The following is a 9,529-nucleotide window of genomic DNA, read 5'->3' as shown; positions in this document are numbered from 1 at the left end:
CCACCCCCCTCACCTCGCTCCCCCCTCCCTCCCACCCCCTCACCTCGATCCCCCTCCCTCCCACCCCCTCACCTCGATCCCCCTCCCTCCCACCCCCTCACCCTCGCTCCCCCTCCCACCCCCTATCCTCGCTCCCCCTCCCTCCCACCCCCCTCACCTCGCTCCCCCTCCCTCCCACCCCCTCACCTCGCTCCCCCTCCTTCCCACCCCCTCACCTCGCTCCCCCCTCCCTCCCACCCCCTCACCTCGCACCCCCTCCCTCCCACCCCCTCACCTCGCTCCCCCTCACTCCCACCCCCTCACCTCGCACCCCCTCCCTCCCACCCCCTCACCTCGCTCCCCTCACTCCACACCCTCACCTCGCTCCCCCTCACTCCCACCCCCTCACCTCGCTCCCCCTCCCTCCCACCCCCTCACCTCGCTCCCCCTCCCTCCCACCCCCTCACCTCGCTCCCCCTCCCTCCCACCCCCTCACCTCGCTCCCCCCTCCCTCCCACCCCCTCACCTCGCTCCCCCCTCCCTCCCACCCCCTCACCTCGCTCTCCCCTCCCTCCCACCCCCTCACCTCGCTCCCCCTCCCTCCCGCCCCCCTCACCTCGCTCCCCCTCCCTCCCGCCCCTTCACCTCGCTCCCCCTCCCTCCCACCCCCTCACCTCGCTCTTCCCCCACTCCTCCCACCCCCTTACCTCGCTCTTCCCCCACATCCTCACCTCGCTCTTCCCCCACACCCTCCTCACCTCGTTCTTCCCCCACACCTTCACCTCGTTCTTCCCCCATACCCTCACCTCGCTCTTCCCCCACACCCTCACCTCGCTCTTCCCCCCCTCCCAACCCCTCACCTCGCTCTTCCCCCCCTCCCACCCCCTCACCTCGCTCTTCCCCTCCCCTCCCACCCCCCTCATCCTCGCTCTTCCCCTCCCCTCCCACTCCCTCACCTCGCTCTTCCCCTCCCCTCCGACCCCCTCACCTCGCTCTTCCCCTCCCCTCCCACCCCCTCACCTCGCTCTCCCCCCCTCCCTCCCACCCCCTCACCTCGCTCCCCCCTCCCTCCCACCCCCTCACCTCGCTCCCCCTCCCTCCCACCCCCTCACCTCGCACCCCCTCCCTCCCACCCCCTCACCTCGCTCCCCCTCCCTCCCACCCCCTCACCTCGCTCTCCCTCCCTCCCACCCCCCTCACCCTCGCTCCCCCTCCCTCCCACCCCCTCACCTTGCAAACTCACCTCGCACCCCCTCGCTCCCCCTCACTCCCACCCCCTCACCTCGCTCCCCCTCCCTCCCACCCCCTCACCTCGCTCCCCCTCCCTTCCACCCCCTCACCTCGATCCCCCTCCCTCCCACCCCCTCACCTCGATCCCCCTCCCTCCCACCCCCCTCACCTCGCTCTCCCTCCCTCCCACCCCCTCACCTCGCTCCCCCTCCCTCCCACCCTCTCACCTCGCTCCCACTTTCTCCCACACCCTCACCTCGCTCCCCCTCCCTCCCTCCCCCTCACCTCACTCCCCCTCCCTCCCACCCCCTCACCTCGCTCTCCCTCCCTCCCACCCCCTCACCTCGCTCTCCCTCCCTCCCTCCCACCCCCTCACCTCGCTCTCCCTCCCGCTCTCCCTCCCTCCCTCCCACCCCCTCACCTCGCTCTCCCTCCCTCCCACCCCCTCACCTCGCTCCCCCTCCCTCCCACCCCCTCACCTCACTCTCCCTCCCTCCCACCCACTCACCTCGCTCCCCCTCCCTCCCACCCCCTCACCTCGCTCCCCCTCCCTCCCACCCCCTCACCTCGCTCCCCCTCCCTCCCACCCCCTCACCTCGCTCCCCCTCCCTCCCACCCCCTCACCTCGCTCCCCCTCCCTCCCACCCCCTCACCTCGCTCCCCCTCCCTCCCACCCCCTCACCTCGCTCCCCCTCCCTCCCACCCCCTCACCTCGCTCCCCCTCCCTCCCACCACCTCACCTCGCTCCCCCTCCCTCCCACCCCCTCCCTCGCTCCCCCTCCCTCCCACCCCCCTCACCTCGCTCCCCCTCCCTCCCACCCCCCTCACCTCGCTCCCCCTCCCTCCCACCCCCTCGCCTCGCTCTCCCTCCCACCCCCTTGCCTCGCTCTCCCTCCCACCCCTTCGCCTCACTCTCCCTCCCTCCCACCCCCTCGCCTCGCTCTCCCTCCCTCCCACCCCCTTGCCTCGCTCTCCCTCCCTCCCACCCCCTCGCTCTCCCTCCCTCCCACCCCCTCCCACCCCCTCACTCTCCCTCCCTCCCACCCCCTCGCCTCGCTCTTTCTCCCTCCCACCCACTCGCCTCGCTCTCCCTCCCACCCCCTCGCCTCTCTCTCCCTCCCACCCCCTCGCCTCGCTCTCCCTCCCTCACACCCCCTCGCCTCGCTCTCCCTCCCTCCCACCCCCTCGCCTCGCTCTCCCTCCCTCCCACCCCCTCGCCTCGCTCTCCTTCCCTCCCACCCCCTCGCCTCGCTCTCCCTCCCTCCCACCCCCTCGCCTCGCTCTCCCTCCCTCCCACCCCCTCGCCTCGCTCTCCCTCCCTCCCACCCCCTCGCCTCGCTCTCCCTCCCTCCCACCCCCTCGCCTCGCTCTCCCTCCCTCCCACCCCCTCGCCTCGCTCTCCCTCCCTCCCACCCCCTCGCCTCGCTCTCCCTCCCTCCCACCCCCTCGCCTCGCTCTCCCTCCCCCTCCCTCCCACCCCCTCGCCTCGCTCTCCCTCCCTCCCACTACCTCGCCTCGCTCTACCCCCCTCCCACCCACTCGCCTCGCTCTACCCCCCCTCCCACCCCCTCGCCTCGCTCTCCCCCCCCTCCCACCCCCTCGCCTTGCTCTCCCACCCTCCCACCCCCTCGCCTCGCTCTCCCCCCCCTCCCACCCCCTCGCCTCGCTCTCCCCCCCTCCCACCCCCTCGCCTCGCTCTCCCCCCCTCCCACCCCCTCACCTCACCTCGCTCTCCCCCCCTCCCACCCCCTCACCTCACCTCACCTCGCTCTCCCTTCCAACCCCCTCACCTCGCTCTACCTCCCAACCCCCTCACCTTGCTCTTCCCCCACCCCTAACCTCACTCTTCCATCACCCCTCCACCTCGCTCCCCCCCCCCTCCCAACCCCTCACCTCGCTCTCCCCCCCCTCCCACCCCCTCGCCTCGCTCTCCCCCCCCTCCCACCCCCTCGGCTCACTCTCCCCCCCCTCCCACCCCCTCGCATCGCTCTCCCCCCCCCTCCCACCCCCTCGCCTCGCTCTCCCCCCCTCCCACCCCCTCGCCTCGCTCTCCCTTCCTCCCACCCCCTCGCCTCGCTCTCCCCCCCTCCCACCCCCTCGCCTCGCTCTCCCCCCCTCCCACCCCCTCGCCTCGCTCTCCCCCCCTCCCACCCCCTCGCCTCGCTCTCCCCCCCTCCCACCCCCTCGCCTCGCTCTCCCCCCCCTCCCACCCCCTCGCCTCGCTCTCCCCCCCCCTCCCACCCCCTCGCCTCGCTCTCCCCCCCTCGCACCCCCTCGCCTCGCTCTCCCCCCCCTCCCACCCCCTCGCCGCGCTCTCCCCCCCCTCCCACCCCCTCGCCTCGCTCTACCCCCCCCTCCCACCCCTTCGCCTCGCTCTACACCCCACCCCACCCCCTCGCCTCGCTCTACCCCCCCCCACCCCCTCGCCTCGCTCTCCCCCACCCCTCCCAACCCCTCACCTCGCTCTCCCCCCTCCCACCCCCTCACCTCGCTATCCCCCCCCTCTAACCCCCTCACCTCGCTCTCCCCATCCCCTCCCACCCCCTCACCTCGCTCTCCCCCCCTCCCACCCCCTCACCTCACTCTCCCCCCCCTCCCACCCCCTCACCTCGCTCTCCCCCCCCTCCCACCCCCTCACCTCACTCTCCCCCCCCCCTCCCACCCCATCACCTCGCTCTCCCTCCCCCTCCCAACCCCCTCACCTCGCTCTCCCTCCCAACCCCCTCACCTCGCTCTCCCTCCCAACCCCCTCACCTCGCTCTTCCCCCAACCCCTAACCTCACTCTTCCCCAACCCCTCCACCACGCTCTCCCCCCTCCCACCCCCTCACCTCGCTCTCCCCCCCCTCCCACCCCCTCACCTCGCTCTCCCCCCCCTCCCACCCCCTCACCTCGCTCTCCCCCCCCCTCCCACCCCCTCACCTCGCTCTCCCACCCCCTCACCTCGCTCTCCCCCCCCTCCCACCCCCTCACCTCGCTCTCCCCCCCCTCCCACCCCCTCACCTCGCTTTCCCCCCCTCCCACCCCCTCACCTCGCTCTCCCCCGATCCCACCCCCTCAACTCGCTCTCCCCCCCCCCTCCCACCCCCTCACCTCACCTCGCTCTCCCTCCCAACCCCCTCACCTCGCTCTCCCTCCCAACCCCCTCACCTTGCTCTTCCTCCCCCCTCCCAGCCCCTCACCTTGCTCTTCCCCCCCTCCCACCCCCTCACCTCACTCATCCCCCCACTCCCACCCCCTCACCTCGCTCTTCAACCTCACCTCGCTCTTCCCCCCCCTCCCACACCCTCACCTCGCTCTTCCCCCCCCACACCTCGCTATTCCCCCCCCCACCCACTCACCTCCCTCTTCCCCCCCCACCCCCTCACCTCCCTCTTCCCCCCCCACCCCCTCACCTCCCTCTTCCCCCCCCCACCACCTCACCTCCCTCTTCCCCCCACCCCCTCACCTCGCTCTTCCCCTCCCCTCCATCCCCCTCACCTCGATATTCCCCTCCCCTCCCACCCCCTCACCTCGCTCTTCCCCTCCCCTCCCACCCTTTCACCTCGCTCTTCCCCTCCCCTCCCACCCCATCACCTCGCTCTTCCCCTCCCCTCCCACCCCCTCACCTCGCTCTTCCCCTCCCCTCCCACCCCCTCACCTCGCTCTTCCCCTCCCACCCCCTCACCTCCCTCTCCCCCCCTCCCACCCTCTCACCTCGCTCTCCCCCCCTCCCACCCTCTCACCTCGCTCTTCCCCCCCCTCCCTCCCTCTCACCTCGCTCTTCCCCCTCACCTCGCTCTTCCCCTCCCCTCGCTCTTCCCCTCCCCTTCCACCCCCTCACTCTTCCCCTCCCCTCCCACCCCCTCACCTCGCTCTTCCCCTCCCCTCCCACCCCCTCACCTCGCTCTTCCCCTCCCCACCCACCCCCTCACATTGCTCTTCCCCTCCCCTCCCACCCCCTCACCTCGCTCTTCCCCTCCCCTCCCACCCCCTCCCCTCGATCTTCCCCTCCCCTCCCACCCCCTCACCTCGATCTTTCCCTCCCCTCCCACCCCCTCATCTCCCTCTTCCCCTCCCACCCCCTCATCTCGCTCTTCCCCTCCCCTCCCACCCCCTCATCTCGCTCTTCCCCTCCCCTCCCACCCCCTCACCTCGCTCTTCCCCTTCCCTCCCACCCCCTCACCTCGCTCTTCCCCTTCCCTCCCACCCCCTCACCTCGATCTTCCACTTCCCTCCCACACCCTCACCTCGCTCTTCCCCTCCCCTCCCACCCCCTCACCTCGCTCTTCCCCTTCCCTCCCACCCCCTCACCTTGCTCTTCTCCTCCCACCCTCTTACCTCGCTCTTCCCGTCCCCTCCCACTCCCTCACCTCGCTCTTCCCCTCCCCTCCCACCCCCTCACCTCACTCTTCCCCTCCCCTCCCACACCCCCACCTCGCTCTTCCCCCCCTCCCACCCTCTTACCTTGCTCTCCCCCCCCCTCCCACCCTCTCACCTCGCTCTTCCCCCCCCTTCCACCCCCTCACCTCGCTCTTCCCCCCCCTCCCTCCCTCTCACCTCGCTCTTCTCCCCCCTCCCACCCTCTCACCTCGCTCTTCCCCCCCTCCCACCCCCTCACCTTGCTCTTCCCACCCTAACCCCCACCCCCTCACCTCGCTCTTCCCACCATCTCCCCACCCCCTCACCTTGCTCTTCCCTCCCTCCCCCCCAACCCCCTCACCTCACTCTTCCCACCCTCCCCCTCACCTCGCTCTTCCCACCCTCCCCCCCAACCCCCTAACCTCGCAAAAATGTTTTATTGTCGCTTAATTTACACACAGTCACAGTAATGCATATGCGACAGTCAGGTCCAAGAGCTGACACAGTAGAACCCCAACACACGGATCAGGGGTAACCAAGTGGGCTTAAAGACAAAAGGAATGGGGGACAGAAAAGAGGAAAAATATCACTCAAATTCAAAAATAAAACAATTTATAGTAGCATAAAAAGAAAGTACAAAACTTACAATAAAAAATGAGATCATATGGCTCCAAATACACCGGGCAGGTAAACACTCAAACAGAAGATCCGTAGTCCAGGTACAATCCCCCTCCCACCCCCTCACCTCGCTCTCCCCCCCCTCCCACCCCCTCACCTCGCTTTCCCCCCCTCCCACCCCCTCACCTCGCTCTCCCCCGATCCCACCCCCTCAACTCGCTCTCCCCCCCCCCTCCCACCCCCTCACCTCACCTCGCTCTCCCTCCCAACCCCCTCACCTCGCTCTCCCTCCCAACCCCCTCACCTTGCTCTTCCTCCCCCCTCCCAGCCCCTCACCTTGCTCTTCCCCCCCTCCCACCCCCTCACCTCACTCATCCCCCCACTCCCACCCCCTCACCTCGCTCTTCAACCTCACCTCGCTCTTCCCCCCCTCCCACACCCTCACCTCGCTCTTCCCCCCCCACACCTCGCTATTCCCCCCCCCACCCACTCACCTCCCTCTTCCCCCCCCACCCCCTCACCTCCCTCTTCCCCCCCCACCCCCTCACCTCCCTCTTCCCCCCCCACCACCTCACCTCCCTCTTCCCCCCACCCCCTCACCTCGCTCTTCCCCTCCCCTCCATCCCCCTCACCTCGATATTCCCCTCCCCTCCCACCCCCTCACCTCGCTCTTCCCCTCCCCTCCCACCCTTTCACCTCGCTCTTCCCCTCCCCTCCCACCCCATCACCTCGCTCTTCCCCTCCCCTCCCACCCCCTCACCTCGCTCTTCCCCTCCCCTCCCACCCCCTCACCTCGCTCTTCCCCTCCCACCCCCTCACCTCCCTCTTCCCCCCCTCCCACCCTCTCACCTCGCTCTCCCCCCTCCCACCCTCTCACCTCGCTCTTCCCCCCCCTCCCTCCCTCTCACCTCGCTCTTCCCCTCACCTCGCTCTTCCCCTCCCCTCGCTCTTCCCCTCCCCTTCCACCCCCTCACTCTTCCCCTCCCCTCCCACCCCCTCACCTCGCTCTTCCCCTCCCCTCCCACCCCCTCACCTCGCTCTTCCCCTCCCCACCCACCCCCTCACATTGCTCTTCCCCTCCCCTCCCACCCCCTCACCTCGCTCTTCCCCTCCCCTCCCACCCCCTCCCCTCGATCTTCCCCTCCCCTCCCACCCCCTCACCTCGATCTTTCCCTCCCCTCCCACCCCCTCATCTCCCTCTTCCCCTCCCACCCCCTCATCTCGCTCTTCCCCTCCCACCCCCTCATCTCGCTCTTCCCCTCCCCTCCCACCCCCTCACCTCGCTCTTCCCCTTCCCTCCCACCCCCTCACCTCGCTCTTCCCCTTCCCTCCCACCCCCTCACCTCGATCTTCCACTTCCCTCCCACACCCTCACCTCGCTCTTCCCCTCCCCTCCCACCCCCTCACCTCGCTCTTCCCCTTCCCTCCCACCCCCTCACCTTGCTCTTCTCCTCCCACCCTCTTACCTCGCTCTTCCCGTCCCCTCCCACTCCCTCACCTCGCTCTTCCCCTCCCCTCCCACCCCCTCACCTCACTCTTCCCCTCCCCTCCCACACCCCCACCTCGCTCTTCCCCCCCTCCCACCCTCTTACCTTGCTCTCCCCCCCCTCCCACCCTCTCACCTCGCTCTTCCCCCCCCTTCCACCCCCTCACCTCGCTCTTCCCCCCCCTCCCTCCCTCTCACCTCGCTCTTCTCCCCCCTCCCACCCTCTCACCTCGCTCTTCCCCCCCTCCCACCCCCTCACCTTGCTCTTCCCACCCTAACCCCCACCCCCTCACCTCGCTCTTCCCACCATCTCCCCCACCCCCTCACCTTGCTCTTCCCTCCCTCCCCCCCAACCCCCTCACCTCACTCTTCCCACCCTCCCCCTCACCTCGCTCTTCCCACCCTCCCCCCCAACCCCCTAACCTCGCAAAAATGTTTTATTGTCGCTTAATTTACACACAGTCACAGTAATGCATATGCGACAGTCAGGTCCAAGAGCTGACACAGTAGAACCCCAACACACGGATCAGGGGTAACCAAGTGGGCTTAAAGACAAAAGGAATGGGGGACAGAAAAGAGGAAAAATATCACTCAAATTCAAAAATAAAACAATTTATAGTAGCATAAAAAGAAAGTACAAAACTTACAATAAAAAATGAGATCATATGGCTCCAAATACACCGGGCAGGTAAACACTCAAACAGAAGATCCGTAGTCCAGGTACAATCCCCCTCTCCGGGTCGCAAAGGGCATGTGCTTAGGGAAAGTCATAGACCGGCATCCACTTGTGGTGATTCCTGCGCTCGTGTAGGCAATGTTAGGCGTGTTGCGTCATCACGTTAGTGCCCAGCATGCAATGGCTCTCCTACGCATTTCGTGTCACGTGAGACACTTCGTCAGGGGTTAGCCACAGTGATCATTGGAACTAACTAAATGCATCAAGCTAACCAATGAAAAACATTTTACACTCGTCTGGGAGGTGATATCATCAGCTTTCCAATTAGTTTACAGGCTACAGCAGCATAAACAATTACAGCAGAAAACAATTAACATAAAACATAGAAAAACATAAGACATAAGGAGCACAATATCCTAAAGTAAAGTGTATTCAATGATAATGATAAATATATCCATCAAAAAGTATTATTAAGCATCCATACAGAAATAAAAAAATTGTGTCTAATACGAGTTATTAATATAAACCCCTAATTAGACCTACATAACATATCACCAAAAGAATACCAAACGATTGTGTGAATATTGTTTACAATGTAAGTAGTAGAAAGTTCTAAATGTTGTCAATATCGAAAATTATATAACAAACACTTATACTAAAAGTATTTTAAGTACACTTCTTAACAGTGTGAAAATAGCCATACCCACTATCATAAGAATTAATGGCGATATTACACACTGGCATTGATGATATTATGAATATTACACCCATACTGTTGATATACAGAATGAGTTAATATCGTGTGACACAACTTAGCAGTGTGAAATAACCATACCCACTATCACATAAATATTAATGACGATAATAAATGCTAACATTAATGGTATATGGGTATTCCACCTATCCTGTTGATATACAGAATGAGTTGATATAGCGTGACATAGCGTGATCCAGCGTTACATGCATATACGACAGTCAGATCCAAGAGCTGACACTCTAGGACCCCAACACACGATCCGGGGTAACCAAGTATTCTTAACCTTTATTATTGAGCCTGGTTTACCCACTCACCGTCACAGAGAGTTACCAGTCACACATGGTTTCTCTTACTGTGTTTCTATTGCTGTTTGTGTTCTGTATACCCCTTCCTCCCACACCCTTTATTTGCCTCCCAGGTACTGATCTGCAGGTGGTTATTAT

This window comes from Ascaphus truei, unplaced genomic scaffold (genome assembly GCF_040206685.1).
Source record: "Ascaphus truei isolate aAscTru1 unplaced genomic scaffold, aAscTru1.hap1 HAP1_SCAFFOLD_2355, whole genome shotgun sequence".
Classification (NCBI taxonomy): Eukaryota; Metazoa; Chordata; class Amphibia; order Anura; family Ascaphidae; genus Ascaphus; species Ascaphus truei.
The sequence above is the reverse complement of the archived record's forward strand: the minus strand, read 5'-3'. Positions refer to the sequence as shown.